Source organism: Cebus imitator, unplaced genomic scaffold (genome assembly GCF_001604975.1).
Source record: "Cebus imitator isolate Cc_AM_T3 unplaced genomic scaffold, Cebus_imitator-1.0 Scaffold134, whole genome shotgun sequence".
Lineage (NCBI taxonomy): Eukaryota > Metazoa > Chordata > Mammalia > Primates > Cebidae > Cebus > Cebus imitator.
Window position 1 is genome coordinate 4180598 of NW_016107449.1, and position 26680 is coordinate 4207277.

The window sequence follows — 26680 nt, forward strand, 5'->3', positions numbered from 1 at the left end:
GCATTCCATGCAGAAGTTACACAAATGCATCAAAATGTATTTCCATAAAATTCTCAGTGAGAATTTATGTGACTATTCAGATGGTAATGAAAACGTGAAACAGTAACATTAAGAGCCAACACTCAAGGAAAGAATCCCAGATAATGAAGCCAAGGCTATAATAAAGAACCATTCAGAGCAACACTGTCCAATAGGATTTTCTGCAATGATGGAAATGTGCCATTCCGTGCTATCTAGTCTGGTAGCCATCAACCACACATGGCAATTGAATGTGGCTAGTGCAACTGAGAAACTGAATTTTTAAATTTTATTTTAATAATTAAAATTAAAATTTAAGAAGCTACATGTAACTAGTAGCCACTGTGTTGAACCCTGCAGTTCTAGAGATAAAGTGGAAAGATGGGAACAGGGAGAGGGAGGACATAAGTCACTGGGAAGTGGAAAGGTAAGAATAGAAGATAAGATGCCATTTTTGGTGGAAGGTTGATATGATTTTGCTCTGTGTCCCCACCCAAATCTCAGCTCGAATTGTAATACCCCTGTGTCTAGGGAAGGACCTGGTGGGAGGTGATTGCTGTTCTTGTGGTAGTGAGGGAATTCTCATGAGATCTGGTTGTTTGATAAGTGTTTGGCAGTTTCCACTGAGAGTTTTCTCCCTCTCTCTCTCTCTCTCTCTCTCCCCCTCTCTCTCTCTCTCTCTCTATCTATCTATCTATATATATATACACACACATATATATATCTTACCTGTTGCCATGTAAGACGTGCCTTGCTTCCCCTTTATCTTCTGCTATGATTGTAAGTTTCCTGAGGCTTCCCCAACCACGCAGAACTGTGAGTCAATTAAATGTCTTTTGTTTATAAATTACCCAGTCTTGGGAATCATCTTTATAACAGTGTGAAATGGACCAATATAGAGGTGATGGTCATCAAGAGGAGAGGTGTGCTGGTAAATTTATTTTGTGTGTCAACTTGGCTAGGCCATGGTGGTCAGTTGATTTATCAAACACCAGTCTAGACATCACTGTGAAGATTTTTTTTTAGATGTTAATATTTGAAGCAGTAGGCTTTGAGAAAACTAGAATACTCTCCAAACTGTGCATGAGCCTCATCCAGTCAGTTGAAGGCCTTAGGATAAAACAACGAAGTCCCTCACAATCTCATGAGCCAATTTTTAAAAATAAATCTCCCTCTCTCTCTCCGTGTGTGTGTGTGTGTGTGTGTGTGTGTGTGTGTGTGTCCTACTGGTTCGGTTTCTCTGAAGAACACTGACGAATACAGGAAGGCATAAGGTTACTAATAGCACTTTGCTCAAAGACAATTGTTTTTTAATTAAATTAATTTTATTTTAAGACAAGGTCTCACTCTGTCACCAGGCTGGAATACAGTGGCATGAACATAGCTTACTGCAGCCTTGAATTCCTGAGTTCAAGTGATTCCCCTGTCTCAGTTTCCCAAGTAGCTGGGACAACAGGTGTGTTCCACCATGCCTGACTGTTATAACAAAGACATTTGTAATAGCTAATTTAAAATAATAAGAATTGGGTGCAGATTCCAATAAATAAAATAAAAACATAGATTTCCTCATTTTATTTCATATTATATAAAGCAGCAATTATTATGTAGGTCCTGGCTGGGCACAGTGGCTCATATCTGTAATCTCAGCACTTTGGGAGGCCAAGGCAGGAGCATTCCCTGAGCCCAGGAATCAAGAACAGCCTGGACAACATGGTGAAACCCTGTCTCTACTAAAAATACCAAAACTGAGCTGGGCATGGTGGCACATGCCTGTGAGGCAGGAGAGCTACTTGGGAGGCTAAGGCAGGAGAATCACTTGAATCTGGGAGTAGTTAACTGCCTCTAGTGAGAGAATCACTACTTAAACGAGTTGGGCTCACTGTGTCTCACAGCTCTTAAATGCCTATGATTTCCACTGAAGTCCTTGAATTGGGCTTCCATGAGGTCTCCAGGATTATCCCTCTGTGGACAAAGAGGAATTCTCAGAGGAGATAGACTCAAAGCAACAAATCTTTCCACTCTCTTCTCCCTGCAGGACTGGCCCACGGCATGGTATGCCAGGCAGGAGCAGCTCAGCAGCCTTGCAGAGCTGGGTGCATGAGTGGCAGACTGTAGGTGGTGATGTCACATGTGAACAATCTTTGAATGCCAAGATTCTTCTCAAAAATCATTTGGTAAATTTCTTAATTGTTTGCCACTTGGATGCACTTCTCATCAGGGTTCAACAAGTACTCCTAACTACAAGAGTTGGAAACAAAGGGAGGCTCTAGACCTGTTCTTACAACTCGCAGGCAGGTTAAAACCAAAGGGTTTGCATAATAAATACTATTTATTTGATGGCTCTGTATTTATGTTTACAAGATGATAGGGCACCATGTGTAGAACGTTCCACTTCTCATTGTCTGCAATTATCCACAGTCTTTGTAGAAATGTTGGCTTCATTCATTCCTGAGGCACACCTCGATGGTGACTGCTATACAAAACACCTCCCTACTCTTTTTTTTTTTTTTTTGAGACGGAGTTTCGCTCTTGTTACCCAGGCTGGAGTGCAATGGCGCGATCTCGGCTCACCGCAACCTCCGCCTCCTGGGTTCAGGCAATTCTCCTGCCTCAGCCTCCTGAGTAGCTGGGACTACAGACACGCGCCACCATGCCCAGCTAATTTTTTGTATTTTTAGTAGAGACGGGGTTTCACCATGTTGACCAGGATGGTCTCGATCTCTTGACCTCGTGATCCACCCGCCTCGGCCTCCCAAAGTGCTGGGATTACAGGCTTGAGCCACCGCGCCCGGCCACCTCCCTACTCTTAATCATCAAACACTTGCCATTGCGTCCTTGAGAAGCAGTCAAATACAAGGGTTGGGAATTTGGGCTCAGGTGCCCCCTCTGCATGTATACTACCACTTCTTTTACAATCTGTCTAACCCTGGGAGATTACTTACCCTTGCTCTGCCTCCAGTTCCTCATCTGTGAAATGGCGATCTTAAGAGTGCCTTCCTCTCAGGGTCATTGGGAACCTTAAATGTGATGATCTGTGTGGTGCACTTGGAATCATGCCTGGTAGAGTTACCCCTCAACCAACACAAGCTAGCGTTGCTTCTTAAGGAGGCAAGAAAAATACCCCTTTGGGAGGTAAAGCAAGTCATCAGAGGTAATGGCCCAAATTCTGCATTTTATGACTTGTCGCTTTCTCTCAAAGACATTTTCTGAGCTTCCTCTTTGTCCTTTTCATCAACCCTACTGGCTCTGCAGTCACCTGCCCACGCAGGATCAGGCTCTGGTCATCTGAATTCATCACTGATGACTCAGTAATATTCAGCTGGGAGCCTCAACCTGGGATTCAGTTTTACTGCTTTTGTGTCAACCCTGGCAGTTGAAGAGATCTCAGTCCATCGGCCTCAGGGGTAGAAATCAAGGACATGCAGGCAGCACCATGTTGTCTAAAGATCATGTGCTTCAGAATCAGTAGACTTAAGTCCCAGCTCTGCCTCTTAGTGACAGTGTGACTCTGAGCACGTTGCAACATTTTGAATGCCTCATTTTGCTCATTTCTAAAATGAGGGCAGTAACACTTTTATTTATCAATAATTGCAAGGAGTAAATGAAACAAATATTTAAGATGTTCTCAGCACAGGCCTGGCTGGTAGAAAACTCTCAATAAACAAATGGTTCCAACCTCTCCCTGAGGACAAGGAAGCATTCTGAATTTTCTAGGACTTCTAAATGTAACCAAAAAGGAATGGTGACAGATTAATTTAGTTAGAGATTGTGCATGTGTGGTTACGTGCATGTGTGTCAGTAAATACCAACCAATAGCTAATGTAATGGAGCCTCACTTTGTGCCTGGCTCTTTATGTGTATTGGCCTCATTTTCCAGATAGAAATTTGGAGCATGTCAAAGTTAAGCCACTCCATCAAGGCCATATGGCTTGTCAAAGGAGGGGTGGCGTTATAATCCATACAATGGAGCACCAGAGCCCTAACTCTAAACCACTATATTCTACTGCTTCTCACAATGGCAAGTGTTTGTTGGAGCAAGGAAACTGAGGCATAGGAGGCTGTGTCATATCCAAGGTGGGCCACTCCTCCAGGAGTGCAAGCTGGATGGACCTGTGGAGGTGTTATGGAGAGATTGTGTCTTCCCAGTGGTGGACCTTTTGGGGATGAATTTAAACTGGAATCTTTTTGCAAGTATTTTAACACCATATTCTATGACCACAACTTGATTATAGGCCATCTTTGGGACAAGGGCTGCCATGTATTTCTTTTAGCATTCCTCAGCTGAGTTCTGAGACCAGAACCCAGGCTAGAAGACCACCCCAAAGATATTGGCTGATGGTCAGGTGTGCAACAAGAAGCCAACAAGATGTTTGTTTGTTTATTTTTAGATGGAATATCTCTCTGTCGCCCAGGCTGGAGTGCAATGGCATGATCTTGACTCACTGCAACCTCCACCTCCCAGGTTCAAATGATTCTCCTGCCTCAGCCTCCTGAGTAGCTGGGATTACAGGCACTCACCACCACATCCAGCTAATTTTTATATTTTTAGTAGATACGGGGTTTCACCATGTTTGCCAGGCTAGTCTCAAACTCCTGACCTCATGATCCACCTACTTCAGCCTCCTAAAGTGTTGGGATTACAGGCATGAGCCACCACGGCTAGCCCAAGATGTTTTTAAAAACTGAGATATAGTTCACATGTGATGAAATTCATCCTTTGACAGAATAAAATTCAGTGATTTTTGGCCTATTTACAAAATTGTACAACTATCACCACTATTAATTCTAGAACATTGCATCCCTCCCCCCAAAAAATCATATACCTCTTGGCAGTCAGTCTCCATTCCTTTGTACCCCCAGTCCTTGGCTACCAGTAACCTACTTTCTATCTTTATGGGTTTATCTGTCCGGGAAATTTCATATAAATAGAATTGTACAATATGTGATTTTATAGCTGAAAAAGCCATTATTTTTAATGCAATAAGGTGGTCAGTATAGAAGCCAGCTTCCATCATGGCCCCTGTATTAGTTTGTAGGGCTGCCATTACAAAGTACCACAAATCGAAAGGCTTAAACCACAGAAATAAATTTTCTCACAGTTCTGGAAGCTAGAAGTCTGCAATCAAGGTGTCAGCAGGGTTGATTTCTTCTGAGGCCTCTCTCTTTGGCTTGTAGATGGCAACCTTCTCCCTGTGTCTACATGGTGTCCCCCTGTGTCTGTGTCCCAGTCTCCTCTTATAAGAACACAGGTCATATTGGGTTAGGGCTCACCCTGATGACCTCATTTAGCCTTTGTTATGATTTGGATGTATGGCTTCATCCCCCAAATCTCATGTTGAGATGTAATCCCAATATTAGAGGTGGAGCCTGGTGGGAGATGATGGGATCATGGGGGCAGATCCTGTATGGCTTGCTGCTGGGTGCTGTCTTCGCAATAGTGAGTAAGTTCTCAGAATATCTGGATGTTTAAAAGTGCGTGGTACCTCCCTGCCTTCTCTTTTGTTCCCGTTCTGGCCACGTGACATCCTGCTCCCTTTTTGTCTCCCATGTGATTGTAAGTTTCCTGAGGTCTCCCAAGAAGTCGAGCAGACGCCAGCATCATGCTTCCTGTACAACCTACAGAACCATCAGCCAGTTAAACCTCTTTTCCTTACAAATTACCCAGCTATCAGTATTTCTTTGTAAGAATGGCCTAATACAATTTTAATTACCACTGTAGAGAGCCTATCTCCAAATATAGTCACATTCCAAGGTACTAGGGGTTAGGACTTCAACATGAATATTTAGAAGATACAACTCACTCAATAATAGTCCTCCAATATTCCTTCCCCTGGAATTCATGCCCTGGTGTAGTCCCTTCCTGCATTCTATCAGGCCCAACCTGTGTGATGTTATATGACTTTCAAAGATGGCTCACTTGGGGGTAAACCAGCTACCATATTGTGAGGACACCTGGGCAGTCCTCCTGGAAGCACCACTGGGAGAGCAACTGAAGCTTCCCACTAACTGCAATACCAACTTACTAGTGCTGGTAATTCTCCAGCCCTGTCTGATTTTCAGATGACTACAGCTCTAGGCAAATCCAACTGCATCCTCACAAGCGATCTCAAGAAAAAACTGAATAGCCAAGCTGCTCTTGAATTCTGACCCCCAGAAAGCATGAGATAATAAACTATCATTATTCTCTTAAGTCGTTAAGATTGGGATGATTTGGTAGACAGCATTAGATAACTGATACGGTTGGGGTGGGATGGTGGTGGTTCAAAAAGTCAATGATTATTATATACCTACTCTCTTTCAGCCATAGAATCATGTGTGGGAGATTACTTCTTCAAGCCTTACAAGAGCTCTGCAAAATGTGTGTTATTATTCCTGTTTCACTGAAGCTCGGGAGGTTAAGGAACTTGCCGACTATTTAGATCTAGTCCAGCCTTTCTCCAAGGTCTGTGTGTTTTCAACTGTATCATTGGTCCCTGTCATAGGAGACCACCACTCAGGGATGGCGTTGTGTACACAGTTAACTACTTGCTATCACTTAGCAGCAAGAGTCACCCAAAATGTGTCTCATACTTATGTTAGAATTCTACTTTGGAAAAGTCACCATTTTGCGTTGAACTTTTTCTTCTCTCTTCCTTTCCTTTCTTTTTTCATGTGTGTCCATGTACGTTTTAGTGACTTATTATAATCACATGACTTATTATATCACATGAAGCTGTGGGTCACCTGATCTCATCTGGATAACCTGGTTCACATATTAAGCACACTCAACCTGGAGCTTTGCTAAGGCTGAAATGTCCAGGATGGCTTCACTCTTGTATTGGGGCCTTGGTATAGACGTTGGCTGGGCCTTTCTTTCTAATGTTGGCTGGGCCTTTCTTTCTGTGTCAGTCAGTGGTCTAGTTTCTTTCTCTGGTGGCTGGCTTCCAGGACAGCTCTCATATATTACTTCATTATTATAATATTTTTGAAATAATACATTATACAAAATTCAATTGTAAAAAAGATAGCAAAAAATACCCCTCTCATTCCACAAGCCTTCCAGTTTCCTTTTCCAGAGGCAATGAGTTACCAGTATCTTACTTGGCCTTCCTGAGTTATTCTAAGCACATCTATGTCATTTATCTGTGTACCTCATTTCTGAACATGGCAACACTCTTTACACAATGTTCTGCATCTTGTGTTTTTGCTTAACATATCTTGGAGTTCCTTCTGTATCCACATATAGAAAGCTATAGATCTACCTCCTCCTTTTAAACCGTTATATAGAGTTTTGTTTTGTGGCTCTTACATAAGGCAGTTTATCTAATCAGTCCTTTTATGATGAGCATGTCTTCATTTCATATACTGTAATATTAACAATGGTGGCATTTAATATAGTCACTTCTATTTAACTTTTAAAACTGACTTAAAATGTCATGGATGTAGGCATCTTTCTGGTATATCACAGCACCATCACACTATAGCACTACTAATAAGTCATTTGTCAAATGTGTACCTTTCTTATGGAAACACGTGGCCTAATAAATGCTGCTGACTGGTACCTCTGGGCTTTTAAAAACTTGCATCATTAAGTCATACTTACAGCTGTGCACCACTGCTGTAGACTCCCTTCCCCCATGAGATTTTAAAATATAAAATCCCTTATAACTACTATTTCATTACCTTAAAAAAATTCTCTTCAGCGACTCACACCTCAGTCCCCCCTTCAATCATTTGCTGATTACATTGCTATTTGAACCCACTCAGAAGAACAATTCCCAATTCCAGCCTTAGGATACAAGCACGGCATGCAGAGTCAGTGCTGGGTTATTATTTTCAATTATATACTGCTGGATGCTGTGTTATCATTGTTTCAAGTGCATTACTTCCACATCTGGTAAGACTGAAGAACAGAGTCTAGAACCAGAAGACCTGGGTTCTAATTCTAGTTCTGTGACTAACTACCTTGATCATTTGTCAAATGACCTATCTTGGTTTTGATTCCCCAAAGCAGTTCCCAAGACAAGTTTGGGGGCACAACTAGTTTATTTTAGAGGTTATCCCAGGAAGTGGTTGAGAGAGAGGGACCAGGAGACAGAGAAGGAAAGGAAGCAGATTTAAGAGGCCTTAATGAGCAAGTTACCACTGAGGACAGCTGTGACTCAATTCAACTGGGGACCTCTATGGGACTATGTAGGATGGAACAGAATCATCTTGACTGATGGATGAGAAAGTAGGCTTTTGAGCCTATCCACTCCCACCATTCACTGATGGAGAGCTGCTCCTTAGGTTAACTCCTGCTGTGGTCTAAATGTTTCCATTACTCCAAAATTCGTATGTTGAAATTGAATCCCCAGTGGTTTTTTTTTTTTTTTTTTTTTTTTTTTTTTTTTTTTTTTTTTTTTTTTTTTGAGACAGAGTCTTGCTGTGTTGCCCAGGCTGGAGTGCAGTGATGCAATCTCAGCTCACTGCAACCTCTGCCTCCTGAGTTCAAGCAATTCTCCTGCCTCAGCCTCTCGAATAGCTGGGATTACAGGCATGCGCCACCACACTCAGCTAATTTTTCTATTTTTAGTAGAGATGGAGTTTCACCATGTTGGCCAGGCTTGTCTTGAACTCCTGACCTGATGTGATCTGCCTGCCTTGGCCTCCCAAAGTGTTAGGATTATACGCATGAGCCACCAAGACTGGCCCCCAGTATTTTGATATTAAGTTGTGCTTTTGGGAGGCAGAGCCCTCATAAATGGGATTAGTGCTCTTCTAAAAGAGGCCCGAGGGGACCTGTTTGCCCCTTTTGCCCTTCTACCATGTGAGGATGCAGCAAGAAGATGCCATCTGTGAAGTAGAGAGTCCTTGCAAGACACCGACTCTGCTGGTGCCTCGATCATGAACTTCCCAGCCTCCAGGACTGTGAGCACTCTACTTTCCCGTTGTTTATGAATTACCTACTCCAACACATTTTGTTACAACAGCTTGAATTAAGACAACTCTCTAACTTTCCCTGCTTGCAATATCCCAAGCAGTCCCAGCACCAGAGAACACCCTCAAGCAGAGACATGGAGGATGTCCAGGACTGTACAGAAACTATGAAGATAACTTACAGGGTGAGAAAAGAGAAATGAACACTGACAGCATCTGCTATCTAGAAACAGCATGTGCATTAACTAAAAACAAAGCTCTTGGCTCCTTAATGGAGCAATGATAGGCCAACAAGTGAGGATGTTTTGAACACTTGGACCTAGAGGGTATTTAGCACTTGGGAGCACAAAAGAAGTTTCTGTGGAGAACTTAGAATATTAATCAAAGGATACTGACATGTTCTGAGTGCTATGATTCAGGCCTTGGCTGGGCTTTCAATATACAGGATCTCATTACTCCTAACTATAGCATGGCAAGGTAAGCATTATTATCCTGAGGCTTGGAGAAGTTGCTTCTCTTGTTTGAGGCCCTGTAGAAGACAGAGAAGTAGAGGGCAACCCACGGTCACCTGCATGACAGATGTCTTCTTAGAGGACAACGGGCAGAGAGGGTGGGAAAGGAAACCAGGCTGCGTCATTCTGGTTTCTGCTGCCTAGCAGAGAACTAATAAGTGAGTTTAGCAAGGCTGTAGTACAAAAGATCAATATATAAAACTCAATTGTCTTTCTGTATACCAGCAACAAGCAACAGGAAATTGAAAAATTTAAAATACCATTTACAATAGCCTCAAAAACCATGAAACATTTAGGGGCAAATCTGACAAAAGATGTGAAAGAACTGCACGCTGAAAACTGCAAATATGGCTAAGAGAAATGAAAGAAGATCTAAATCAGTGGAGAGAAATATGAGTCGGGACACTCAATATTGTTACAATATCAATTCTCTCCAAATTGATTGATAAATTCTACAAACTCCCTATCAAAATCCCAGCAGGGTTTTTGTTTTTTGTTTTGTTTTTTTAAAGAAATTGACAAGGTGATTTTTAACAGCCAAAACAACTCTAAAAAAGAATTGTGGAAAGAATGTTGGAGGACTAAGACTGATTTCAAGACCTATTATATAGGACTACTAGAATATACTACCTTGCTTAAAGGGAAACTGTTCAACTTCCTCTCCATGCTCAAGATTTACATTGAAGAACTGGGTGGATACACTCAGAAGCTCTCAGAGAGAGGGCTTCGGGCATGCACAGGTCTCACCCTGAGCCTGTCTTAGGCCAGTTGGTTGCCCTGTGATGTTAGTACTCCGGTGCCTTCAACAACAGATATACTTATTGACGTTCTGGCTTTTGTTGTAAAATGAGAGCAATGCTCTTTTCACCTCTCTTTTATCCCCAAGCAGAGCCTGAAGTCAGTGGGATGAATTTGAAATAAAAAGTAGAGGGGCCAAGCACGGTGGCCTGTGCCTATAGTCTCAACTACTTGGGAGAATTGCTGAGCCCACAATTTCAATGTTGCAGTGTGCTATGATCATGCCTGTGAACAGCCCCTGCACTTCAGCCTGGCCAACATTGTGAGATCCTATCTCTTAAAAACAGACCAAAACAAAAAAAAAGTAGAGAGAATGAAATTGTAGTCTAGAATTGACAATATGAAATGAACTGAGAGCCTCAGTTCAACTGGATATTGAAAGGTGTGTAGAGCAACGATGATAGCAGTAAGTTGAAATTTTCTACAACTTTGCGTTCTAACACTCCATGAGATACCTTCTCCAACATTCTTTAATTGCTTCGCTTTCTTAAGATTCCTTGAATATTTCAGAGCTGAATTTCTCTATAGGAATAAAATTCTAATAAACATGTTGAAATTGTGAATCATTATCTTTGGGCAATTAAAAAAAAAAAGAAAGAAAAAGAGTTATCTGCTACAGGGAAGGAAAAGAAATACAGAGACTCCCATGACCCCTCAAATCTCAGAAAATGCTCCTAGGCATTCCAAGAGTAGGAGAATAATTGAACCTCATTTTTTTTTCTATTACAATATTCAACTTGATTTCTAGAATATTTTGGCTACATCCTTGATGAAAATGGTTACCTCTTACTCAGTAAAAAGCCTGTAGACAAGGTCATTGCCATTATTTCACAACAGCACCAATAAAAACTCTCTCATCATAACACCACAGAAATATTTCAGGTTTACTTAAGCAACTTAATAAAGAAGAATAAAACCCCTTTTACCTTAACCTACCTAACTTTTTAACCTCTTCAGGTGCCACAATTTTTATAATGTAGCAATCTGTCCATCTTATCTTATTAATTCTTTGTTCATTATTTCTTTTTTCACCTTGGTGTTAACACAATATGTATTATCAATTTAATGTCAGCAAATAGTTCATCTCATTGACGAGTCTTGGGGATTTGAGAGCAAGAAAGTTCGAAAAGAGCTAAAATGTCCATCTAGGACAAGATGTTCACTACAGAGATGATGAAACTGAGGTGCAGAGAAGCAGAGTGGAGACTCACTTCCTGTTCTGATTATTCTCATTATCTATGAAACTGAGGTGCAGAGAAGCAGAGTGGAGACTCACTTCCTGTTCTGATTATTCTCATTATCTATTGCTGTGTGATAAGCAATGGCTTTTTATTACTTTTATGGTTCTGTGGGTTTATTGGGCTCACCTGGGTGGTTCTTGGCTTAGATCCTTTTCAGCCAGAGTTCTCCAGAGAAAAAGAACCAATTATAGAGATAGGTACCATATATATATGTGTCTATAAGCTGTCCTCAGTGGTAACTTGCTCATTAAGCCCTCTTAAATCTGCTTCCTTTCCTTCTCTGTCTCATGTATATACTTAAAGGAATTGGACAATGTAATTGCAGGCGTTGGCAAATCTGAACTTTGTAGCCCCCGCTGGCAGGCTGGGAATACAGGCAGTAGTTGATGCAGCAGTCTTCAGGCAGAATTTCTTCTCCAGGAAACTTCAGTTTTTGCTCTTAAGGCTTTCGACTGATCAGATGAGGCCCATTCACATTATTGAGGATAATCTCTAATACTTAAAGTCAACTGATTTTAGATGTTAACTGCATATATAAAATACCTTCACAGCAAATTACTGGGTACCATGGCCTAGCCAAGCTGATACATGAACTAACCATTGCAGGATCTCTTACGTGGTTAGAGTCAGATGTGGGAGCCGCAGTCTTCTGAAGGCTCAGCTGGGCTGGACATCCTAGATCACTCACTCCCATGGTGTTTGCTTACTCCACATTGGTGGTTAATGCTGGCAGTCCATGGAGCTCAGCTAAGGCTGTTGAATTGCACACCCACCTGATCCGTCTCCAGCATGGTGGTTGGGTTCTGAGAGGGGGTGTCCCAAGAGCCAGCATTCCAAGAAACAAGAAATGGAAGCTGCTTGGCTGGTTAACACCCACACTCGTGTTAGTACAATATCAATGTCACTGTGCTCTATTGGTTAAAGCAGTCACAGGGCCCATCCAGATTCAAAGGGTGGAGAACTAAGTCCCACTTCTTGATGGGAGAGTGGCAAAGTCAATTGCAAAAGAACATGTGGGCTGGGAAATACAGATGCAGCTATTTTTGGAAAATACAATGGGACTCACCATTTCCATGCACATCAGCCCACCATCCAACTGCCAGCATCTATGTCCCTTTATCTAAGGGCTTTCTTTGGCCAATGTCTTCTTCGCCTCCTATAAGGCAAGTCCACAGTGTGGGCAGATAATGCCCACCCCAGAAGTCCTCAACCAGTAATTGGACATTACATTTCCCTTGTCCCTAAAGTAGGCATCTGCATTGCCTCCCAAAGTTTCTCTAGCAGTATAAAGTTCTAGTTGCATAAAATGATAACGTGCTTAGTAATTCACTCTGTATTGCTCCCTACCCTTCCTTGTTTCTTTTCCCTACTCCCCCTACTGTGTTGCTTCCTGAGATCCCTTCCTGAAAAATCTGTTTGCACTCATCTTGGGCTCAGGGTTGGCTTCTAGGGGAACCCAACTAAAGTAAGAGAGTGACTTGTTTAAAGTCACAGAGCTGTAATTAAGGGTCGAACTGACCTCTAGTCAAGAGTGCTTTCCAAACTTGCTACGTTCTGACACAACTTCAGAGAATTAAAGTGTTCAATTTTATTTAGTGATGGGGAGGGCCTATGAAAAAGAACAAATTAGATGTTTATGTTAGCTATTGTTTGGAAAGAGCACTGGACTAGGAGTCAGGAAATGTGGATTCTTGCTTTTGCAGTAGTGGTGAACAAGTTCCGTAACTTGAGCCTCAGGAGTGAAGATAAATTCTCATCTCGAATTCACACTTGTAGCATTCTAGTGAGCATCAAATGGGTGACGTGGGCAAAAACAGTACAGTGAAGAAAATAGGCAAATAAATGTAAGGAATTATTTTTTCCCGTTTTTAGTGACTCTACTCAACAAAATTATGTTTTAATTTTTTTTCAAAAGCTTCTCATATAGTCTTAATCCTCGTTCTACATTTCAGAAGTACACAATTGCCAAGTTCATCAATCCATGTGGTCTGGATAATTCAGGTTATGTTCAAAATCTCCAGTTTTAAAACAAACTCTTCAGATACAATTTTTTAACCAATGGCTCACTTTTACTAGAAAAAGCTCCTGGTATAGAAAGCCATCTCTCAGTCCCTGACAACAAATGCCTGGTCATTGCAGAACATATGTAGGCATGAACTGCCTGGATAAAGATAGTCAAGATATATTTCTCCATTGGCTTATGAAAAAATATCACATCCATAGTATGGCTTTTCCCCCTAGCTTCTTTAGGATGTGTGAATTTCACCTTGCAGTATGTGTGTGTGTGTGTTGAGTTTTGACACCCATCTCTTTGTGTGTTAGTGGACAGGATAGAAAAATGCAGACAACGGATTAATAGAAGAGAAAATAACTCGTGAATGGTCTTGGACACATTTAATATTATCAATGATATTCTGTGATAAAACATAAGCAGGGGGTAGGATTTATGTACTTGTTAGCTTACTAAATTGATCACACTTTCTGGTAGAAAAGTTAAATGCAATTTAGCTGCTGAGGATTTGGAACATGTCCCAGTTTGGTATTTGTTTATACTTCATATTTCTAAAAGGGAAAACAACTTGATTTGATCTCTGGTTTGTATAGAAAACTTGGCTTGCCAACTTAGTGAAATTCACAGCCCTTGCCCAGAGGAACTGGTCTTCTGCTAAAAACTGGCCTTGGTTTATGCTAAGGTGGGAAGAGACTTAATTTGGGAATTACATTTCTTCCAAAGACTAATTTCAAACTAGGTATATTTTTTAAAAGTTGGTTTGCAGATTCACATCTACACCACCTCTTCCAGAGGTGGAGGATGCTTTCCTTCTTGTTTATCGTTCTGCTGGTGTGAATGCTGAGAACTAATTACTCTCCTTTGTGACATTAAGACAACTTTTAATGAACATTTGTTTCTCCCATTGTATGGAATGAAATAATAAGAAGTTTTATTTAATTGGTTTATTCATTTAAAGAGATTCCTTTAATTGAAATAGAGAAAAGGAAAAATAAAACCCTAGAAAATAAAACCAGGTTCTAAGCACTCCAGGGTGAAACGTGTAGATCATTTTTAAAATGAATACCCCAAATTAAGAATTTAATTTAAAAAAATTATTTATTTCTCTCCCTCCACATATATAGTATGTGAAAGGCAAGAGAGACCCATTGAACTAGGGAAATGTTATCCTTTGAAATGACTTCAGTGATCTGACTCCATCTGTATTTCAACTTAACTTCACACCGTCCACACTGGGCAATGAAGGCGCACAGATTCAGGCCAAATTCAACCTCCTGAAAAACTGCAAATTAAGATGCTGTTGATTAAGCACCGCACCACCGGCTGTTTTAATCATCGTGATCAAAATCCAAATATTCAGGAAAGGGGCCCAGGAGGGATACGTTTGGGCTTTTGACAGACCCTCGACCAAACTCTGACGCCCAGCCTTCGCGTTTCCACATCTTTTTCCAGGCAAGAGGCTCCACCAGCCCGCGTGGGGCTCGCAGTGTTTCTCAAGAGTGGCTAGACATCCCCCATCCCCCAAACCCAGACACACCCCGACCCCCGCAAATGGTTCCGGGCAGTCAAAACACGCAGCGGCGTGTTCAGTTCCAATAACTCGCGTGATGATTAATGAGCAGCTTGATAATTTAATATCGCGTGTGATTAAATTATAAGGCGTGGGGGAGGGGAGCTCTGCGCCGCCTCGGCAGCCCAGCCGACGCCGACTAGCCAGCGGGTAGGGGCTGCGCGCTGAGCCGGCTCTTCCCGTGCACAGTGCCCGGCGAGGCTCGGCGAGCTGCGGGTCGGCGCCTTCCCAAGGTCAGTGGGTCTGGAGAGGGGAGGGCGGCGGGGTCGGGGTTGGGGAAGGGATGTCTTGCAGAGGAGAAGAGAGGTGTGGGAAAGGGGTAGTCTGATCTGAGCGGAAGAGCAGGACGAGCCATCGACTCTTTCCCCGGCAACGGCACGTAGAAGGCTGGAAAATGGCCTCAGGCAAGGGAAGATTTGTTTTTTAAAATTCGTATTTTCTCTGCCTTGGGTCTTAGAGAGTCCCTAGGATGCCGAGACCCCTGGGGGAAAGGGGCGCCCCTCTGGGTCTCTTTCTGGCTCCCGTCCTCCGCCCCCACCCCGTGCCTTGACTTTAAGGGGTTTCCCTGCATGCCAGGCCGAGGTGGCGGTCGGGCTGGGACACCCGAAGCCCCTTCTCTTCCCCAGCCTGCGGATCCCGGCCTTGCCTAGTGCTCGACAGGGTTCAGACAAGTCTGGGGGAAGAGGGGGTGGGTGAAGCCTGAGAGAGCCGGAAGCTGCGGGGAGGCGGAGAGATGCCCACAAAACTCTAGGCGCAGAGTCTCCGGGGGTTCCAGCCGGGTTCCTAGGGGAGGCGCGAAAACCCGATCTAAACTGAGGTTATTGGAGGGACTCCTAGCCGTCACTCTTTTCTCCTGAAAGGGTCGGGTAGAGGGGCTCGGGCGTGGCCATTCCTTCCCCTGGGAGAAGTGTGAGCGCAGGACCCGCGCCAGGTGAGGCGGCCCGCGACGCTCCCACTGTCCCCGCCGCTGCGGCGCAGTCCAGCCCCGGGCGAGGGAGGCAGCTCCTTTTGCCGCGGTGCAGAGCCGAGTCTGCGCGGGGGGCGGCAGCCTCACAGGGGTACCCCGAGAAGCCACTTGCGGGACACAGGGAGAGTCGCCTCTTATTCCATGACCGCATCGGAGGACTGAACTTTCAGCCTGGAGAGGGCAGGCCCTCGATAGGTAGGGATGTCCTCAGAAGACCCTAGGAAACAACACCCTGGGGGGTTGCTCAGACCTAGAGAGGGAGAGTGAAAATGAAAGCGTTCTGACCAAGGCTCCACCGGGCTCGGCGTCCAGGCCTTGCTGGCTGGATTTTCATCTGGGAAATGGCATTCGAAAGGAGATGCCGCGAGTTGAACCCAAGCTGCCGGCGTTCCTTCTGCCAGAGAGGCCCATGAAAGCGCCGGGAATCGCGCCCCTGTTGTCCAGTGCCTCGGGCTCCAGGTGCAGTGGCCAAATCTTCCTCCTAGACAGAGATGGAAGCTTCCTAGGCTGGGCTCCTTGGATATGCAGGCATGACCATTTCTCTCCCAGCTTCTCCAGATATTTGGAGGTAACACCAAGGAAGGGGAAAAATCATGAACAACCAAATGGGCTTGTAAACAGAGGGAAAAATGTGTGTGTGCGTGTGTCTTCTCTCAAAACACCCAGAGAGAGTATGTAGACAAAACCTGCCTAGCTAGAGCAGAAACAAGCCACGAATTGGTTCTAGGAGGCTCAGCATGAAATGCCCCAAATTAGCAGAGGATGTAGGTTGTGACAGCAATTTCAGGATATTTGGAACACACAAAAACCTTCTTAGGAAAACACACAAACCTTCTTAGGAAAACACACACACACACACACACACACACACACACACACACACACACACACACTAAGGGGAGGGCGGGAGGGCGGGGCAGAGACGTACTGGGAAGCCGCCCCGAGTCCTGGGCCCCAAGCCGCTGCAGACCTGGATGCGTCTTTCTCCCGCACTTCTCTGTCCTGGCCCGTAGGCTCTAAAGAGGAGGCCACTCCCCTCAAGGTGCGTTAGTAATAACTAATGAAGGTTTATGGACAAGGCCGTTGCTTGCGGCCTTCTCTCCATCTCTGGAGCTGGGAGTCATTTTAAGGAGAAGCGGCCTCTGGTATTATCCGTGTGCACGCTGGCGCTCCACCTCGGGGTATTGACGAGACCAAAGGCCAACGCGCTGGTTTCGGCAAGCCATTTTTGTCCTTGTTATGAAAATCATTCCTTAAATTTGCTCCTCATCTGTGCTTCTCTCAGACACAAACTGATCCCCTTATATCTGGTTCCATCAAACAGTGGCTGAGCCCACGGAGAACAATGTAAAAGCCTAAGACCAACCTGTTTCTCCCAAAGGTGCCATGCATTATAAATAATGTGCGCCTGGTGGACATACTATCTTTCCCAGGAATTACATTTGTTTTCCAGAAGTTGGACTGGAAAGGTCCTACACAGAAGTGAGTCATTGGAAGAAAGGACTGAGAATGTCAGTAATGACTTTGAGGTGCGGGGGTGGGGTGGGATAAGGGCGCCAAGCTGGGTTTTCTTTCCCAGTTTGTCGTTAGTCTGCAGCACGAATGAAGGAAGAAGAGTTAGTCTTATACTCCGTCCGTCCACAAGATCACTCAAGTCTAATAATGATTTCGGACACCTGCAAGATGAGTCGATCGGTGACTCGTGGGATGGCATTGTTCCTTCGACGTGCCAGGATGCGAGCGGTACTAGCTTTTCCTGTCTCCTGAGCGCAAGTTGGCGCACATTGATTTCACCCCTCGCTCTCCGCCTAGCTACCGAACACCATTTAGGCCAAGATCGGGTATAATGGGAAACACCATCAGCAGACAATTACCCTTTCAGAGGATTCACTTCTCCTCACAGACACTGTTATTTGAGAAATAGGATCATTTGATTTCATATTGCACTAAATAACACCCAGCCGGTTCAAATTGCCAGCTTCTTAAAAACCGCCCATTGGAATAAATTGCAGCGGCCTCTTTTGCTTTTCAGGGCAATATGATGGGCACCAGGCAGAACTTGGAAAAATAACTACCAAGCCAGACCCGAGCCGTGGCTATTGGTAGGAATAGCCCTGCCACCCCTCAGGCAAAGGCATCCAGCCACCTAGTTACCCGCCACCACCCCCTCCGTCCGCTCGCCAACTTTGAGATGATTCGACCTCTTGGCTTTGGAATTAAAATGCACAGCCCCAGCCACCCCAAGGAAGCGCTTCGAGCCACGAGGCGCTCTAGTGTTGAACAGAGAAAGATGGGCGGGGGCGTGAGACAAGCATTTCGGTTTGTCCTGCCACCATTGCTTGCAGCGTTGGCGCCTTTGGAGAGCGCCGCGGTTTGGGGCTCTGCGCCAGGGGAGTGCGCCCTCCAGCTTCGCGGGTCTGGGGTTCCTAGCGGCAGACCAGCCGCTGCACGGTGCACACCCATGCGCCCTCCAGGCCTGCCGGCCGCGACGTCCTTCCCCGCTCTCAAGTACAGGCGCCAAAGCCGGGAGTCAGGGCTCCCGGGTCCAGCTGCGGACAGAAAAAGGAGGGAGCCGCACTGGGGCTTCAAGCACCGAGTCCCGAAGGAGAGACAGGCGAGCGGGGTGAGCAGCGACCGGCGAGCTGGGGTTCACTGCACACCCACCACCACAGACATTTCAAAAAGAAGCCTTTTGAAGTCCGCCAGAGCTGCGATTTGTTAACTAACACTGCTCAGCTGCGTGACAATTGTTCCGCTCAATGGGGGCTATCCACCCCCTTCCCCCTCCTTTTTTTTTTTCTTCTAAAATAGGGGTTGACTCCTTGGTTCTCCATTCTTCTGTGCCAAGAAGCAGGATTTATTTAAGACAACAAGGGCTTTGGCGATTCTGTGTGTTGAAGTCTTTCTTACATATGTGAAGGCCGCATTAAATTCTCTCCAGGTCCCGGAGTCTTGCCGCTGCACCCCAGTTCGGGGGCAAGAGCTGGAAAGACCCTTTTAGTGGGTCCCTGGAGCGAGTTAGTCTGAGACTTTGGGGACAGGATGGGAGTCTTTCCCCCTCCTTGGCACTGGGAGGAGCCAGGGAGCAGGGGGTTGTGGGTACAGGGAAGGTTCCAGACACGTCGAGAGTGGGAAACTTAAATTCCCCTCTCTAGTGCAGGTGCAGGCTTTAATTCCAGGGTCTTTTCCGGGTAAGGTGTGGTGGCTGCTTAAGATGGTATGATAGACAGCAGGGGGCCTCATCGTGCCCTCAGTCTCCACTTGGCCTGGCGGTGGAGACACTGAGCCGCGCCGCTCCTTGGCGATTCGCCGGGGTCTCTGTTTGTAAACACCCCACTTGCGAGGCCCAAGTATACCTAAAACAAAATCTTGGCCCCGGGCCTTCAGCGCTGCCCTCCGGTCCTGAGGAAGATACCGCGATGTCCAGCGTGCAACGCCGCCAGATCTGGCTCTGCGTATCCGCTTCCAAGGATCCAAGGCCGGCCTGGGGCTATCCAACCGAGCCTAGGGAGAGCCCGAAGCCTGCTCCGTCACGGCCCCTGCCCCAAAGCGGTCGCGCCTTCACCCCGAGCTGCACTCCACCCCCACCCCTGCATGTCCCCCGCGAGCCTCCAGCCCTCTGCACGCAGCTAGGGAGCTCCGTTCCACCTCCCACCTCCTCCCGACAGTGGCGCAGCCGAGGAACGCTTTCTTGTCCAAGGCCGACCCCAAGCCCAATCGTGGCAGCTTTTCTAGGAGGCAGGAACCGGGTGGTTACATTAGAATGAGCGGGAAAACACTTCCTGCCCGGCTCCAAAGTTCGCTGCCTGCCCAAATGGAAGCGCTGAGCTCCCGGTTGGAAAGGCCGCGCCTCTAGCGTCACGATTCCGACCTGGGCGGCCGCGGACTGCGTCCCTGGGAGCATTTGAGGGGACTCCAGGGACGGCGTGGGTGGGCCTCTCCCCCCGCACGCGCCTCTGTCACTCTCTTTCGGGGTCAGAGCCGGGCAGCGTGTTAAATTAAGGTTGACCTCCAGCGCTGGGTGAGGTCTTGGGTCCGCTCGGTCCCGGCCCGGGAGCCCTAGGTGAGGGTGGTGGGAGTTTGTCAGGGGCTAGCAGGTCAGCCCCTATGCCCGCGATTCCTGCCTCCACCCCGATCGCGTCTAGGTGCCGGCCCCCGCGCTCCCTCCTTCGCCCGCGCTCCCTGCACTTCGCCGCGTTTACCAGCGCGTTTGTTCTCCTGTCGGATTCCCGGCCAAGGGGCTGTAACCGTGCTGTCCTCCGACGGACGCTAATCAAGTAATTTCCCCATCCCAGCCCCATCAAATTGCTCTTTAGCTGTTGAACTGCGGAGTTTTGCTCGCCTTTTCACATGCTAATCACGCCCATTCAGCAGCTCTCGGTGGGGCTGTTTGTCGCGGGATAAATCTCCTTGTTTGCCCGCTGCATGATTAATTGATATTGTTGTCTGGCTTTTGTGGGAGCCACGAGGAGCTGAAAGGCGGCGCGTCGTGGCTGCGCCGAGGCCGCTGGCGACAACGTCGGGCTGCCGAGGTCCCGGCGAGGTCAGGCGGGGGCTGCTGACATTATGGGCCCGATTTGGTTTTCCTGATTAGAAACTATGAAAGACTGGAGATTTCCGGCCTTACAACCCACCAACTGGGTGCAGAAACCGCACCGCGTTTAAGCCACAAGCGCAGACAAAGCCCTGGTGTTTGCTCAATTTCAGGGGAAAGCGTGGGTGTCACTTCTCCACGCAGGAGGCAATTAAATCTTATTTCGGTCCACCCGGGATTTCAGTAGAGTTGAACTTGAACGCACAGCATAGTGGTTTGGTTTTACAAAGAACAAAAAGAAAAAGAAATGTTTTTTGGTAAGCGATTGTAAAAGCAGGAATCTTCTAAGGTTAAAACCCCCCCAAAATAAGCAAATGGAAGCCAGAGCTCAGTGAAACCTTGTAGGCAGCGATGGAAGAAAGCCGCGCAGAGGCGCTTCCACGCCAGGTGCCTAGCGGTGCAATTTGCGGAAACGCGCCTCCCTTCGAATCGCCGGCCTCAGTGAAACCCGGGCTAACGCTGAGCTCGCGCGATTCCCTAGGCCGGTGTCCTCCTACAAGCTAATGTTTTATTTGAAATCACTGGTCCCTGCTCTTGGCTGTATTTTCCCGCCGCCCGCAGGTTTATAGTCAAACCAACAAATTCCTCCGCCCCCTGTCTCCTCCCACCCTCTCCCCTGCGCCCTGGGGTTTTATTCTCCACGGACATCCCTAAAAACTTGGAGATTCAATTAAATAATTCCAGTTACGAAGTGCTCCTACCGCCTGCTTATTGCAAATATTTCCTTTTTCGAGTTCTTAAAAAAAAAAAAAAAGCAAAGCGAAGATAAGAAACTGTCGCTTTCGCTTTCACGGCGCGCGGGATAATTGATAGGCGCCATCAGAGGTCAGAATTTGCATAAGAATTAAGAGCAGTAAATTAATTTAATATTCCGTGCACATTTCCAATTATTCCTGGAGACCTTTGTCTCCGCGGCTGCCAGAGAGGGGATTCAGCTGCTCTTCAGCCAAACAACATCTGTGCGGTTAATAATTTGATAAACAGCTCATACAAATAGTTTCTGAATTATCTGGCAGCCCAGTGACTATTCAGTTTGGAAACGTTTTGGCAGGGTCTGCCGAGTCCTCTGAGAGCCTCAGGCTCCCGCCCTGACAAATGTCTTCTTATCTTTTAAACATCAGCAGACGAGAATGTGTAAAATAAGTAATAATCATTAAGTAATAACTCTAACCCTTATATAAAAAAACACCAAAAAAAAAATTGCGCCTGGGTCATCAAGGTGTCAGCAGATCTTCCGCCAGGTGCCCCGAGATGAAGAAACATGTCCGGGAGTGGGGATGGGTAAAGAATGACCTGAAGGGAAAGAGAAGACCTGGTGCTCGGAGGGGCTGCATTGGGATGAGGAGCCGTGTTTTTCAAGGTCATGGATTGAAATTGAGTGACAATTTGTGCGTGGAAATATCTGCAAGGAAGGCTTACAGTTGCCACTGGGGAGGAACCAAGGTAGTGGACTACAGGGGTACCAATTTTCCACTGTGCTGTTTGTTGTACTTTTAACTTTTCCCCCACATACAGGTATTGTTTATTTCAAATATAAATTCATAAAAATAAATTGCATTTACCAGAAAGCGGGGGGTAAATTATTTTGGCTGGATATTGCCCTGCCTATCCTCCTTCTGGCTATCCTCCTTCTTACCACTGTCCTTCCTTCCTAGCTCCACCCTCAGCCAGGGCACCCTCATCCTGATAGCAGCTTCCCGCAAAGCACAGGTTTATCTAAAACCATGGAGAGGGCACACATCCTGTCACAGATTCAGCCAAAGCACTGAGTGGGCCCAAATTGGGAAGGAAGCACTTGTAGAATGAGGCCATTCTGTTGTTAAACACTTACCCCTTGCTCTCTTTGTCTCAACACTAAAGATTGTGCGGCTGCGGTTGTGTTCTTTTATCTTTCTGTTACTCAGAGCAGAGCCTGTTCCTGATAAAAAGTCTAGAAAGGAACCATTTGATCTTGAATGAGACTCAGGCTGCTCTAATTCGTGCAACCTGCACATTGCAGCTCTGTTTACTCCAGGTCTGTGTTTACCCTGGAATTGTTCTGCACCCTCTGCTATATAATAGGATGTTCGTGGAGGATCTTTATCTCTCTGTCTATACATTCCCACATGTTTGATGTATACACCTCACACATTCAATATTCTACTTTCTATTTCCTATACTGCTGACAATCTAAGTACTTGAAGCCACTGAAAACTACCTAGAAGTTCTGAGGAGTGTCAAAACAGTAATATGCTAGAGCTTTGTCCTGGTACTCTAATGAGCCCCGGGTAGCATTGAGCTTTAAATACAGGCAAACCCTTCAGACTACAGGTTTAAATATACAACTTTACAATGAATACAATGCTTGCCTGGGCCCAGTTGAATAATTACTTTTCCAGAAAACAAGTCATTGTGTCACAAGGATACGACAATAGCATTTCTACCAGGCACATTCATTTCTATTTTTAACAATTTCTTCTTGCATTTCATTAGGTTTTTTTTCCCCATAGAACTATAGACACTGCAAGGCCATGCAGGCTTTTGTACATATAAAAATCATCTCTGTTATTTATGATTGGGGGGGTCTCTGTCTACATCCTATTATTAATTTCTGACTTTGATTCAGACTTCTCTAGTCAGCAGAGTGATTTGAAAACATTTCTTTTCTTAAATGGAGCATTTTCAATTCTTTGGGGAACCATTCTAATTTTAAACACCAACATATTCAGTTTCTTAATCTGCAGCCACTGGTGTTGCTCATTTTTATGTACAGAACCTATCCCCTTTGGCGCTAGTTCATTTATGCTTGATATTTATCGTCTTTACATTTGTTTGACTATTTTTCAAGGCAGTATATAGGCAGAAAATGGCTACTAAACAAGAAGGCAGAGAATTTGGATTATATTTTTGACTATGTAAGTAAAGCCACAGAACATGGACATTTTGAGATTTTGTTTTTTTAACTAATGAGCCCTCTCCAGAAAAGCTGTCTGGATACCATTAAAGTTGATGAGTTTGGAAGGCCTATCCTGATAAATACTTGGCTTTTTGGGTGATTAGACACATATTTTCAACACAGTCTGCTAATGAGACTTAGGTTTGCATTTGGAGGGAGGTTTGTTGAGCATAACAGGAAATTGTTGCAGGGGAAAAAAATCCAAAATACCACCTTCCTGTGTAGAGTTCAAATCAGAGGTAACTGTTTCTCTTGTTCACTTGCACAAAAATATTAGAAATATAGCAGTGAGTTGTGTCCAATAACTTAAATGGCACAAACCTTGGTAATTTTCAACCTAAGTGTAAAAAATATATACCTTATATCTTGGGGAAAGTTAAAGAATGGTCAAGGCAGAATAATGATTTTAAAATTTAGTGCAATCTCTACTGAGGATAAAGGATTTTTTTTTTTAATTGACAGAACAGTGCAGTCATTAAACAAATTTTTCCAATGAACAATTCATTTGCTTTCATTGTCCTTTTTTAAAAAATGACCATTTGTACATATATGATGAGCATAACCCCAAATCCAGTCAAAAAGTGAATTTGAAAAATTCAGGTTAGCATGTAAAATTTATGAATAGAATCCACTTAGATAAACCTGTCTCCTCTCATTTTCTTCTATATATAAGTGAGCTGTGCTGGGTGGGCTTAACCTTCTAGTATTTTCATCTGTGATAATGGGCTCAAAAAGAAACAGCTTTGTCAGCCTGTGGATAATTGGAAGCTGCTGAAACAAATTCAGATTCTTCAGAGATGACTACAAATATCTCTGATCTCCATAGATTTCAGCTAGCTCCCTGGTTCTTTCCTCTTCCTCTCCTGGCCAAGATTGCAATCTGACAGGTTGAGTGTCATATAGGTGTACCCTGCGCATCGTTGTTGATTTGTGTGGTTTGTATGGTTTCTAAGACATTGTTTTGGTGTTTGTCAGTAAAGTAACAGGTGCATTTAAAAATCTGTACCATGGGGCTACATGGTCTAGCAGTGAGACTGGCTGGCTCTGTTTGAAAGCATAGAGCCTCTATGCTATTGCTTTGACCACAAAGTCCAATCCAGCAACCTCATGTAGACTGAGCCTGAGAGGGGCTTCAAGGGCTTATTCTGCTTTGCTGCTTCTGTGATGAGGGGAGATGGACCTTGCAGAATACCAGACATTTGAGCCCTGCCTCAGTCTGGTTAGAATCCAAGTGAGGGGAGTAAGGAAAAAGTAGTATGCAGAAAGGTTTATAGTTCCACTTGTCCACTAACTAGCTGTAGGCACTTTGGCAACCAACTAATCTTCCAAGGTCAGAGACTCCTGTCTGCCACTTGTCATCATTTATTCTCTTCTTGCTGGGCACCTGCTGACCAGCTGAACTACATTTCCCAGCCTCCCTTGCAGTAACACGAGGACCATGTGACTAAGCATTCACCAGTGGCATGCAAGCAGAATTAATGTACGTAATTGTCATCTCATACTTGCACCTCCCTGTTCCTTCTTGCTGGCTGGGAATTACGCTAATGAGAACCGTGTATTGAGGATGGCAAAGGTTCCCCAATGGTCTGGGTCCTGAGAAGACTTCTGAGAGCAGAATCTGCCCTCCCATCCTGGACTGTTTATATGGCAAGAATAAATTTCTGTTTTTGTTTGAAGAGCTGCTTATTTTGGTTCATTTTGTTATAACACCTGCTCAAAGTAATCTTTGTCCTGGCTTTATTTTTCTTACCTGTAAAATGAAAGCGTCTTAGTTTGGGTTTCTCCAGAAGCAAGCAATTCAAAGGTGATCTCTGGAAACACCAGTTGAGGAATGAGGTTGAGAGACAGAGAAGGGAAGGCAACCGTTAAGCTGTATTATAAAGCAGGTTGCCATTGTGGATACCTGGAATTTAATTCTACTGCAAGCTCTGGGAAACGGTGTAGCACACACCTGAGCTGGAATATTTATACACCAATTCCATCAGTCACTCGTTGAGGGCTACTCCGCTGCCATTATTTCCCCAGCACTTCTAGCCTGTTGTATAAGCAGAGTGAGCTTCAGTGACCAAAACAAAGCTCCCAGGCAATGAAACACACAGATGCTGGTGGTTGGACACTGAGCTGGTACACACTGATATAGACAGGTAAGGAGCTTTTGACACTGACAGCACCTCCTTTAGAGGACATCGCACGGGCTGCTTTAAAGATCTCCTTCCCACACTAAAGCTATTTGGGCCTGACTTATCGATCTGTATTCTTCTAGTTGTTAACCTGAAATGCTTGCTCTAGCCAGGCTGGCTTACTCAGTGTAGGGATGCCTAATACTGTATGCACCCATTTTCATTTCATTTATGCCATCTTCTCATGTGGAAAGCAGTTCATCACTCATGTCCTCCTCTTTATTTTACTGTTTCACTTGTCTGTTGCTGCTTAATGAACCACCCCAAAACTTAGTGACTTAATAACAATTTATTTTATTTTTTTCACAATTCCATTGTTCAGAATTTCTAGCAGGACTTATTGGGCACTTCTCTACGGAGGGTCAGCTGGGCTTATTTTTGTGGAAAGTCCAAGATACTCTCTCACCTCCCAGGGCCTATCTCCACATGACCTCTAATCATTCTGTACCCTAGCATGGACTTCTTTGATGCATGGCAGCTGGGATCCAAGAGGGAGGCAGTGGAAGCTGCTAGTCCTTTTATAGTCCATGAAACCAGAAGTCCCAGAATGTTACTTCCATCTCATTCTATTGGTCAGAGCAAGCTGCCAGGTGCAGCCAGATTCAAGGGGAGGGGGAAGAGTCTCCTCCTCTTTTTATTTACGTATATTTATTTATTTATTTATTTTTGAGACACAGTCTCACTCCATCACCCAGGCTGGGGTGCAGTGGCATGATCTCTGTTCACTGTAAACTCACCTCCTGGGTTCAAGCGATTCTTATGCCTCGGCCTCCTGAGTAGCTGGAATTACAGGTGTGCACCTCCATGCCCAGCTGATTTTTTATATTTTTTGTAGAGATGGGGTTTTGCCACGTTGGCCAGGCTGGTCTCGAACTCCTGATCTCAAGTGATCTGCCCACCTTGGCCTCCCAAAGTGCTGGGATTACAGATGTGAGCCACTGCGCCAAGCCTATTTA

General features: G+C 45.1%; 1 long non-coding RNA gene across 1 annotated transcript in view; it reads left to right on the plus strand.

The window, feature by feature from the left end:
• Positions 1-15106: 15106 nt before the first annotated feature.
• Positions 15107-26680, plus strand: part of LOC119473123 — a 32536-nt gene continuing 20962 nt past the window's right edge. Inside the window, exon 1 of the long non-coding RNA XR_005202316.1 lies at positions 15107-15281. This is a non-coding gene — a long non-coding RNA (uncharacterized LOC119473123). The remainder of the gene's footprint in view (positions 15282-26680) is intronic.